This window comes from Aegilops tauschii, chromosome 5 (genome assembly GCF_002575655.3).
Source record: "Aegilops tauschii subsp. strangulata cultivar AL8/78 chromosome 5, Aet v6.0, whole genome shotgun sequence".
NCBI classification, from domain to species: Eukaryota; Viridiplantae; Streptophyta; class Magnoliopsida; order Poales; family Poaceae; genus Aegilops; species Aegilops tauschii.
This window is the reverse complement of record NC_053039.3, coordinates 464,494,631-464,506,771: the sequence shown is the minus strand read 5'-3', so window position 1 is coordinate 464,506,771 and position 12,141 is coordinate 464,494,631. Positions and strand designations below refer to the sequence as shown.

At 46.8% G+C, this 12,141-nt stretch overlaps 2 non-coding genes across 2 annotated transcripts; both read left to right on the top strand.

Moving 5' to 3' along the window:
• The first annotated feature begins 1,885 nt into the window (after positions 1 to 1,885).
• TRNAP-CGG (transfer RNA proline (anticodon CGG)) lies at positions 1,886 to 1,957 on the top strand. The gene has a single exon. It is a non-coding gene; the product is annotated as a tRNA-Pro (tRNA).
• A 456-nt stretch (positions 1,958 to 2,413) lies between these two features.
• TRNAP-CGG (transfer RNA proline (anticodon CGG)) lies at positions 2,414 to 2,485 on the top strand. Its single transcript has one exon. It is a non-coding gene; the product is annotated as a tRNA-Pro (tRNA).
• The last annotated feature ends 9,656 nt before the right edge of the window (positions 2,486 to 12,141 follow it).

Below are 12,141 nucleotides of genomic sequence, written 5' to 3'. Positions count from 1 at the left end.
GTACGGCAAAATCCATCCTCCACGCCTTCATTCATTCACAGACGGGCCCAAGCAAACAATAGTAGTGATGGATGGATGGATGCCTTTTCTGACTGATCACTTTGAGATCATAGTTGAGGAGACTCAACACTGGCCCGGCCCGTGTTCATTTGTACTACTCCCTCCGTCCGAAAATACTTGTCAAAGAAATGGATGTATCTAGACATATTTTAGTTCTAGATACGTCCACTTTTATCCATTTCTGCGACAAGTAATTCCGGACGGAGGGAGTATTTGTTTACAAAAGAAAGCAAATGATCCAACTCCCTTCTTTATTGATGACGATGAACTATTTACACAAACCCAAAGGGCACTTGTGTACAGATGCCTTTTTGTTCTACATGAATAGGACTTTATTCTCAGATAGTTGACATATTTTTTGAAGGAAAGATAATTGACATATCGTTTACAAATAAATGAATAATTGAAAAACAAAGTCAGGGATCGAGCTCTCCCAAAAATCAGAGGATCTATTGGTATAAGAATAGCTGGCTAGAGCATCCACTACCGTGTTTGCTTCTAGATAGCAATGAGAGAAGGAAACTTTTGTAAAATCCAGCTTGAGAATATTGCACTCCGTGATAGTTGCAACCTCCAAACCATGGTAAGCCTCCTGATTCTGAATAGTCTCCATTACAAAGCTAGAGTCCGACTCAATCTGAACGGAACTGCAACCGATTCTAGCAGCCAAGTAAATATCGTGCTTAGCAGCAATGAGTTCAGCAGAGTCAATATTACTCACATTTGGCAAAACCCAAGAAGCTGCAGCAACAGTATGCCTGATAGTTTCTCGCAGCTCTAGCTCCCTCCATACCTCTTGTGCTCCACGACGGTTAAATAAATAAATAATGTTGGATGTCCTCCACCCCAGCCCAGCAAATGGGGCATTGCGGTCAACGTGGGATGTGCCGGTTAGCAAGAATACCATCGCAGGGTAAAAAAGCACCTCGCAGCACTTCCGAAAAGAAATGTTTGATCTTACCAGGCAGCCTCATATGGCCGCCCGAAGGTACAGATCAACATGCATATAAAAATACAGATATGCCGACAAATACAGTAAGTACTAGGGTAACGTACGAAGAGGGGCCACAGCTCTAGCCAGGTACAGGTACAGGTATCCTTGTCACAAGGGTGCACACGAAACTGACCACCCACCCGTTTCCCACCGCTGACGAAATAAATCCCGCACCGCGGCGGCCGGCGTTTCAATGCCCACGTGCGTCTGTTCCAACAGTCCAGCTCGTGAGAAGTAAATTTGAGACAAATAATTAGAGTTTAAAAAAAAGATATATCTGAATGTTTCGGGCATCTAAGATGCTCGACTCTTGTGTAGGTGCTTGCAAAATTTCTTGGCGATATGAGTTTGGAGGGGCTCAGAAAGAAAGTAGGAGTTTGGCATTTTTTTTTGCAGCTTTGGACATTTTGGAGTTCCGATTTTGTTTTGTTACCAAGCTCCTCCCATGAAAATTTGCACGCGCCTAGAAGAGTCGAGCGTGTTTGAAGTACAAACATTTCAGATTTTTAAAATATTTTTTTATTATTTTATCTGAATTTACTATTTACCCCCTTTTTTCTGCGGGGGGAAATTTACTCTACCCTGGAATAGATGAGTTGAGGATCAGCTCTGAGTTTTCGATCGCATTTCCTTTTGACGAGCTTGTGTCAATCCCTCATGTCCCTTTTACTTGGATTTCCATCTGCCCTACAACAAGCGCCTAATAGGTAGTCACCATTTTCGTGGTAGCTCATCAACGGAAGTAGAATAGCAGCGAAAAAAAAGAGGAGTCGAATAGCGCCTAATTAGCTGTGTAGATTTAAGAAGTTAGATTGGCTACGAAATCAAACAGGGTGTTTGGTCTAGTGGTATGATTCTCGCTTCGGGTGCGAGAGGTCCCGAGTTCGATTCTCGGAACACCCCTATTTTTTTTAGCCGTCGTGTTGGCCCAACTAAATTTGACCGAGTGCAGCAGCGACTAGAGATCGTGTCAACTCTAGTTGTGGTAACAAGGAATGGCTGACCTTAATTCCTATGGATCAATAAAATATTTTCTCAATACTACCACAAAAGGTACAATGGTGATCCATGCACTTTAGGTCATCAATGACAATGAGCCATCTCAGGTCCGCCTTTGTGATTAGTTTTAACTGTTAACCTTTTTGCCTTATGTAAATCCAGCTACCAATCATAACCAAAATGATCAATTCTCACGTAGCCATCTCAAGAACCACAAACATGCATGATTGACCAATGCAATGAATCATGTGTATTGCTTGCTCAAGAGACAGTATACATCAGGTACGGTTTCTCCAACCCTTTGGATTGGCCATGAAGGATTGCAAGTCTGCATTGTGTGGGGTGATGCCCCAACTAACAGGGTGTTTGGTCTAGTGGTATGATTCTCGCTTCGGGTGCGAGAGGTCCCGAGTTCGATTCTCGGAACACCCCTATTTTTTTTAGCCGTCGTGTTGGCCCAACTAAATTTGACCGAGTGCAGCAGCGACTAGAGATCGTGTCAACTCTAGTTGTGGTAACAAGGAATGGCTGACCTTAATTCCTATGGATCAATAAAATATTTTCTCAATACTACCACAAAAGGTACAATGGTGATCCATGCACTTTAGGTCATCAATGACAATGAGCCATCTCAGGTCCGCCTTTGTGATTAGTTTTAACTGTTAACCTTTTTGCCTTATGTAAATCCAGCTACCAATCATAACCAAAATGATCAATTCTCACGTAGCCATCTCAAGAACCACAAACATGCATGATTGACCAATGCAATGAATCATGTGTATTGCTTGCTCAAGAGACAGTATACATCAGGTACGGTTTCTCCAACCCTTTGGATTGGCCATGAAGGATTGCAAGTCTGCATTGTGTGGGGTGATGCCCCAACTAACACTTCATCATTGGTAACTAGATCTCGTTTCTAGCGGCGAGTGATTATTGCGGTCTTCAAAGCCTGGTTTGGTGAGGATGTTTGCAGCTGTCTCTTTCCCTTACAACTGGTTCTGTCCATTTTTCATGCTCTGCTCCGCCAAGGGGGGGGGGGGGGGGGGTACAACCGAAGGAAGAACACGTCCAGTATGATTTTGAAGTACATTTTTTTGCAAATCACTATGTATCTTGTTATCTTTTCGTTGCACTGTCCACCGTTTTCGCTGATAAATGTCAGTTATAAGATGCCCTTTGGGTGTTTTTTCGCAATTTCCTTAAAAGTATACACTTGGTAACAAAGGAGACAACAGACGGTATTCACGTAATGTCGTGGAACCGGGGCATTTGGAATCTACCCCTTTTCTCCAGAAATATTACTCCACCGTTCATGCTAGCCGGGAGCCTTAAACCTTTCCTTGGCAGATATGTGTGTGTCCTTGGATTGTGGGGTAGTGGAGGTGGCTTCACTGATATGGGTGTGTGATGCCGGGGTAGTGGCTTTGGGGCAATTGATTCCCCATCGAACGGAGGGGAGGCTACAACATGCAAGCTTCAAATGAAGTGAAAGTTGTAACAAAGAGGAATGAACTATAGCTGAAATCAAACAAGAATCTCACACATGGTATGCAAGAGCGCGATAACAACACAACCAAAATATATCGTTTTTCTACCCATCATTTGAAAGGTTGTAACCACCAAGGCTCATATGCGCGTTGGCACGTGTGCCTTATTAATTATGGGCAATATTGTATTGCAGTGATGATTGTATTTTAACCATACAACTAATCAAATTTGTTGCCGGTTATCTTCCAAGCCACATGATGTATCTATACTTGGTGTTGTCTACAATGTGCAGATGATTAGGTGCCTATGGTCCTTGTGTGCAGTTGTGGGGAGACTATAGCACAAGTTACATTCAACCGGTTAGGCTGATGAGTCAATTGAAATTATGTTCTTATCTCTTGTATCGGATATTAAATATGGGTGTGTGATGCCGGGGTAGTGGCTTTGGGGCAATTGATTCCCCATCGAACGGAGGGGAGGCTACAACATGCAAGCTTCAAATGAAGTGAAAGTTGTAACAAAGAGGAATGAACTATAGCTGAAATCAAACAAGAATCTCACACATGGTATGCAAGAGCGCGATAACAACACAACCAAAATATATCGTTTTTCTACCCATCATTTGAAAGGTTGTAACCACCAAGGCTCATATGCGCGTTGGCACGTGTGCCTTATTAATTATGGGCAATATTGTATTGCAGTGATGATTGTATTTTAACCATACAACTAATCAAGTTTGTTGCCGGTTATCTTCCAAGCCACATGATGTATCTATACTTGGTGTTGTCTACAATGTGCAGATGATTAGGTGCCTATGGTCCTTGTGTGCAGTTGTGGGGAGACTATAGCACAAGTTACATTCAACCGGTTAGGCTGATGAGTCAATTGAAATTATGTTCTTATCTCTTGTATCGGATATTAAATATGGGTGTGTGATGCCGGGGTAGTGGCTTTGGGGCAATTGATTCCCCATCGAACGGAGGGGAGGCTACAACATGCAAGCTTCAAATGAAGTGAAAGTTGTAACAAAGAGGAATGAACTATAGCTGAAATCAAACAAGAATCTCACACATGGTATGCAAGAGCGCGATAACAACACAACCAAAATATATCGTTTTTCTACCCATCATTTGAAAGGTTGTAACCACCAAGGCTCATATGCGCGTTGGCACGTGTGCCTTATTAATTATGGGCAATATTGTATTGCAGTGATGATTGTATTTTAACCATACAACTAATCAAGTTTGTTGCCGGTTATCTTCCAAGCCACATGATGTATCTATACTTGGTGTTGTCTACAATGTGCAGATGATTAGGTGCCTATGGTCCTTGTGTGCAGTTGTGGGGAGACTATAGCACAAGTTACATTCAACCGGTTAGGCTGATGAGTCAATTGAAATTATGTTCTTATCTCTTGTATCGGATATTAAATATGGGTGTGTGATGCCGGGGTAGTGGCTTTGGGGCAATTGATTCCCCATCGAACGGAGGGGAGGCTACAACATGCAAGCTTCAAATGAAGTGAAAGTTGTAACAAAGAGGAATGAACTATAGCTGAAATCAAACAAGAATCTCACACATGGTATGCAAGAGCGCGATAACAACACAACCAAAATATATCGTTTTTCTACCCATCATTTGAAAGGTTGTAACCACCAAGGCTCATATGCGCGTTGGCACGTGTGCCTTATTAATTATGGGCAATATTGTATTGCAGTGATGATTGTATTTTAACCATACAACTAATCAAGTTTGTTGCCGGTTATCTTCCAAGCCACATGATGTATCTATACTTGGTGTTGTCTACAATGTGCAGATGATTAGGTGCCTATGGTCCTTGTGTGCAGTTGTGGGGAGACTATAGCACAAGTTACATTCAACCGGTTAGGCTGATGAGTCAATTGAAATTATGTTCTTATCTCTTGTATCGGATATTAAATATGGGTGTGTGATGCCGGGGTAGTGGCTTTGGGGCAATTGATTCCCCATCGAACGGAGGGGAGGCTACAACATGCAAGCTTCAAATGAAGTGAAAGTTGTAACAAAGAGGAATGAACTATAGCTGAAATCAAACAAGAATCTCACACATGGTATGCAAGAGCGCGATAACAACACAACCAAAATATATCGTTTTTCTACCCATCATTTGAAAGGTTGTAACCACCAAGGCTCATATGCGCGTTGGCACGTGTGCCTTATTAATTATGGGCAATATTGTATTGCAGTGATGATTGTATTTTAACCATACAACTAATCAAGTTTGTTGCCGGTTATCTTCCAAGCCACATGATGTATCTATACTTGGTGTTGTCTACAATGTGCAGATGATTAGGTGCCTATGGTCCTTGTGTGCAGTTGTGGGGAGACTATAGCACAAGTTACATTCAACCGGTTAGGCTGATGAGTCAATTGAAATTATGTTCTTATCTCTTGTATCGGATATTAAATATGGGTGTGTGATGCCGGGGTAGTGGCTTTGGGGCAATTGATTCCCCATCGAACGGAGGGGAGGCTACAACATGCAAGCTTCAAATGAAGTGAAAGTTGTAACAAAGAGGAATGAACTATAGCTGAAATCAAACAAGAATCTCACACATGGTATGCAAGAGCGCGATAACAACACAACCAAAATATATCGTTTTTCTACCCATCATTTGAAAGGTTGTAACCACCAAGGCTCATATGCGCGTTGGCACGTGTGCCTTATTAATTATGGGCAATATTGTATTGCAGTGATGATTGTATTTTAACCATACAACTAATCAAATTTGTTGCCGGTTATCTTCCAAGCCACATGATGTATCTATACTTGGTGTTGTCTACAATGTGCAGATGATTAGGTGCCTATGGTCCTTGTGTGCAGTTGTGGGGAGACTATAGCACAAGTTACATTCAACCGGTTAGGCTGATGAGTCAATTGAAATTATGTTCTTATCTCTTGTATCGGATATTAAATACTTCAATAAAAATGGTTGTGTGCATCACATGATGCAAATGCCGGTGATATTCCCTCGTTTCGAAAAAACACCAGAGCGACATGCAGTGAAGTATTGTGACGCCCGGATAATTAGGCTACAGTAATCCCACGTTAACAATGCCATGTCACCTCAATTATTTTTGCTAATCTCGCGTTAGTTCGAAACCGATTCAAATTCAAATTCAAAATCAAGCAAACAATAAAAGTTTTCAAATATTAAAACTAAAATGTTCAATAAATAGTAGATAAGTCAGAGGCTATGATAAAATTGTAAACAACACTATTGAAATTTGATAAGTGACTTAAACAACCTCAAACAGTGGTTGAAAACATTATTTAACAACCTTTTTATTAATACAAAATAAATATGAAATGATATTTACCCCAAACTAGTTTTTGGTGGTAGGATATATTGTGCTGTGATTTGTGGGCCAGCTCTCATATTTTACAAAACTCATTTGGTGCCCAAACAATTAGCCAAAACAGAAAAGAAAAAAAATAAATAAAAGAAAAGGAAAATACAAAATAGAAAACAAAAAATGAAAAGCCCCCCTCCACTGGGCCAAATGGCCCAGCTGGCCAAAGCCGGCCCAGCTAGCCGGCCCAATCGCCCCTGGCCTATAAGGCCCTCCCCACACCCGAAACCCTAACCCCCTCCCCACTCGCTCCCACTCCCCCCACGTCGCCACTTCCCCCCTCCCGATCTGGATCGGGATCGATCCCCCACCGCTAGACGCCCGATGCTGCCCCGTCCTCACCTCCTCCCGACTGGCGGCCAGTGCTCGGGCCCCCCACCCCGTCGCCGCTCGATGCCGCCGCCACCGGATCGCCCTCGCTGCCGTTCGTCGGGTCGCCCGCTACCTCGCCGGCGTCGCCTCCCCGCCGGACTGCGTCGTCCCCGTCTTCCTCCTTGACCCCCACTGCCCAGACCCTACACCCCCGTGAGATTCCTCTCCTCCGGTCCCCGTGCTCGCCGTGCCCCGCCTGTGGCCTGCACCCGCTAGCTCCCGCCGTGCTCCCCTGCTGTCGCCCGAGCTCCGCGCCGCCGTGTCACCCGCTCGCCTCCCCCGCGCGCCCGTGCGCGCCACACATGTTGGAAATATGCCCTAGAGGCAATAATAAAATGGTTATTATTATATTTCCTTGTTCATGATAATTGTCTATTGTTCATGCTTTAATTGTGTTATCCGGAAATCGTAATACATGTGTGAATACATAGACCATAACATGTCCCTAGTGAGCCTCTAGTTGACTAGCTCGTTGATCAATAGATGGTTACGGTTTCCTGACCATGGACATTGGATGTCATTGATAACGGGATCACATCATTAGGAGAATGATGTGATGGACAAGACCCAATCCTAAGCATAGCACTAGATCGTGTAGTTCGTTTGCTAAAGCTTTTCTAATGTCAAGTATCATTTCCTTAGACCATGAGATCGTGCAACTCCCGGATACCGTAGGAATGCTTTGGGTGTACCAAACGTCACAACGTAACTGGGTGGCTATAAAGGTGCACTACAGGTATCTCCGAAAGTGTCTGTTGGGTGGGCTCGGATCGAGACTGGGATTTGTCACTCCGTATGATGGAGAGGTATCTCTGGGCCCACTCGGTATTGCATCATCATAATGAGCTCAATGTGACTAAGTAGTTAGTCACGGGATCATGCATTACGGAACGAGTAAAGTGACTTGCTGGTAACGAGATTGAACGAGGTATTGGGATACCGACGATCGAATCTCGGGCAAGTAAAGTACCGATTGACAAAGGGAATTGTATACGGGATTGCTTGAATCCTCGACATCGTGGTTCATCCGATGAGATCATCGTGGAACATGTGGGAGCCAACATGGGTATCCAGATCCCGCTGTTGGTTATTGGCTAGAGAGGTGTCTCGGTCATGTCTGCATGATTCTCGAACCCGTAGGGTCTACACACTTAAGGTTCGATGACTCTAGGGTTATAAGGAAGGTTTGTATGTGATTACCAAATGTTGTTCGGAGTCCCGGATGAGATCCCGGACGTCACGAAGAGTTCCGGAATGGTCCGGAGGTAAAGATTTATATATGGGAAGTCACCATACGGTCACCGGAAATATTCGGGGGTATACCGGTATTGTACCGGGACTACCGGAGGGGTTCCGAGGGTCCACCGGGAGGGTCCACCTGCCCCGGAGGGCCTTATGGGCTGTAGGTGGAAGGGAACCAGCCCTTAGTGGGCTGGGCGCCAACCCCCCTAGGGCCCATGCGCCTAGGGTTTGGGGGAACCCTAAAGGGGGGGCGCCCCCCTTGCTTGAGGGGCAAGCTTCCTCCCCCCTTGGCCGCCCCCCCTCTAGATCTCATCTAGAGGGGCCGGCCCCTTCCCCCTTCTCCCTATAAATAGAGGGGTGAGGGGAGGGCTGCAGCACCACATCCAAGGCGCAGCCCCTCCCCTCCCCAACACCTCTCCTCCTCCGCGTGTGCTTGGCGAAGCCCTGCCGGAGAACTGTCACTCCACCACCACCACGCCGTCGTGCTGATGTTGGAGCCTTCTTCCTCAACCTCTCCCTCCTCCTTGCTGGATTAAGGCGTGGGAGACGTCACCGCTCCGTACGTGTGTTGAACGCGGAGGTGCCGTCCGTTCGGCGCTTGGATCATCGGTGATTTGGATCACGATGAGTACGACTCCATCAACCCCGTTCTCTTGAACGCTTCCGCTCGCGATCTACAAGGGTGAACTCCATAGTGCACTCCTCCCCTCTCGTTGCTAGTAAACTCCATAGATTGATCTTCGTGATGCGTAGAAAATTTTAATTTCTGCTACGACCGCCCCGCTCTGCTCCTGCTGCCCCGCGTCCCCGCACTCGCACAACCTCACGGCCACGCCCCCTGCTGCTGCTGCTCTACCGCCGTTGCTGCGCTGCCCTCTTTGTCACGGCGCTGGCCACTGAGGGAGTCCTGGATTATGGGGTCCTCGGACTTCCAGACTATATACTTTGGCCGTACTGTTGGACTATGAAGATGCAAGATTGAAGACTTCGTCCCGTGTCCGGATGGGACTCTCTTTTGCGTGGAAGGCAAGCTTGGCAATTCGGATATGTAGATCTCCTCCCTTGTAACCGACTCTGTGTAACCCTAGCCCCCTCCGGTGTCTATATAAACCGGAGGGTTTAGTCTGTAGGACAACAACAATCATAATCATAGGCTAACTTCTAGGGTTTAGCCTCTACGATCTCGTGGTAGATCAACTCTTGTAATACTGATATCATCAAGATCAATCAAAGCAGGAAGTAGGGTATTACCTCCATCGAGAGGGCCCGAACCTGGGTAAACATTGTGTCCTTCGCCTCCTGTTACCATCCGCCTTAGACGCACAGTTCGGGACCCCCTACCCGAGATCCGCCGGTTTTGACACCGACATTGGTGCTTTCATTGAGAGTTCCACTGTGCCGTCACCATAAGGCTTGATGGCTCCTTCGATCATTGGCAACGATGCGATCCAGGGTGAGGTTTTTCTCCCCGGACAGATCTTCGTATTCGGCGGCTTCGCACTGCGGGCCAACTCGCTTGGCCATCTGGAGCAGATCGAGAGCTACGCCCCTGGCTGTCAGGTCAGGTTTGGAAACTTAAACTATACTGCCGACATCCACGGAGACTTGATCTTTGACGGATTCGAGCCTATGTCAGGTGCGCCGCACAGTCACGACGAGCATGATTTAGCTCTGTCGTCGGACGGTGTTCGGGAGATCACACCTGTGGCTACTCCGGCCCTCAATCCGGAGCAGATCGCGCCGTCCGAGGACGGGTGGATGGACCTCGCCACGGAGGCCGCACACTCAGCGGCGATAGAGCCGAATACTCTGACTTCACCTCCTATGAGACCTGTGTTGCCGGATCCTTGGATTCGTCCCCGGCCACGGGCTCCGAACCGCCTGCGTCCGTGCCTATCGAATCTGATTGGGCGCCGATCATGGAGTTTTCCTCCGCGGATATCTTTCAGCACTCGCCCATGGGCGATGTGCTAAATTCATTAAGGTCTCTCTTCTTGTCAGGAGGCCCTTGGCCGAACTGTGTCCGGCTTGAGTGGGAAGCGGACGACGAAGAAATTCGTTCCCCACCCACCACCCACTTAATAGCCACTGTCGACGACTTAACCGACATGCTCAATTTCGGCTCTGAAGACATCGACGGTATGGACGACGATGCAGGAGAAGAACAGGAACCACCGCCCACAGGGCGCTGGACTGCCACCTCATCATATGATATATACATGGTGGACACCCCAAAGAAAACAATGACGAGGAACGGAAGGATGCAGCGAAGGATAGTTCCCTCGAGAAGCAACCAAAGCGACGGCATAGGCGCCACTCCAAACCCCGCCTCGGCAAAAACAGCGATAATAGCGCAAGAAAGAACAATACCCCGGTCGACTCCAAAGGAAACGACGACCACATGGACCCAGCGACAGAGCAGGATGAACCAGCGGACGTCGAACATAGTACGGAGCCGCTGTCCGATCACGGCGACGCCGAGGGTAAAGCTAATCAACCTGTCTCCGGAGAGGAGAACAGTCCGGACGACGATGCACACATCATCCCGGAAAGGCACTTGGAGCAAGAAAACCTCCATAGAAGGCTTATTGCCACCGCGAGGAGTCTAAAAAAGCAGAAGCAAAGGCTTAAGGCCGCGCAAAATATACTCAACATCAGATGGAACAAAGTGCTCGACACCGAAGAAAAGTACGGTGGCAGTCGCCACACAAAGAGCTATCCAAAGCGCAAGCTGCTGCCTGAATTCGATGACAAGGCTTTAGAGCCTATACAGCCGAAAAATAAAATGACCGATCAGTCGGATCGACCACCCCGTGGCCGCGATAGGGCGGCTAACGATGACGCACATAAGTCAGCACACGATTTACATGAGGACTTGCACCAAAAAGACGGTATGACCAGGTCCATTTACGGATCTAGGAAGCGTGCTCCGGCACAGAAGCAAAACCGAGCACTACAACCGTCAGAATGCCATGACACATCCAAATACAGGGGTGCTGCGCACCCCCTATGCTTCATCGATGAGGTGCTGGATCATGAATTTCCAGAGGGATTCAAACCCGTGAACATAGAGGCATACGACGGGACGACAGACCCTGGGGTCTGGATTGAGGACTTTATCCTTCATATCCACATGGCTCGAGGAGATGACCTCCACGCCATCAAATACTTGCCCCTCATGTTGAAAGGACCAGCTCGGCACTGGCTGAAGAGCCTCCCCGAAAACTCAATTGGAAGTTGGGAAGAGCTTGAGGATGCTTTTTAGGGCTAATTTTCAAGGGACCTATGTCCGACCTCCGGATGCAGACGATTTAAGTCATATAATTCAACAGCCCGGAGAGTCAGCCCGAAAGCTCTGGAACAGATTCCTCACTAAGAAGAATCAAATTGTCGACTGCCCGGACGCCGAAGCCTTAGCGGCTTTCAAACACAGTGTCTGGGATGAATGGCTCGCCAGACACCTCGGCCAGGAAAAACCAAGGACAATGGCAGCCCTAACAAGCCTTATGACCCGCTTTTGCGTGGGGGAAGTGAAGGAAATATGCCCTAGAGGCAATAATAAAGTTATTATTTATTTCCTTATTTCATGATAA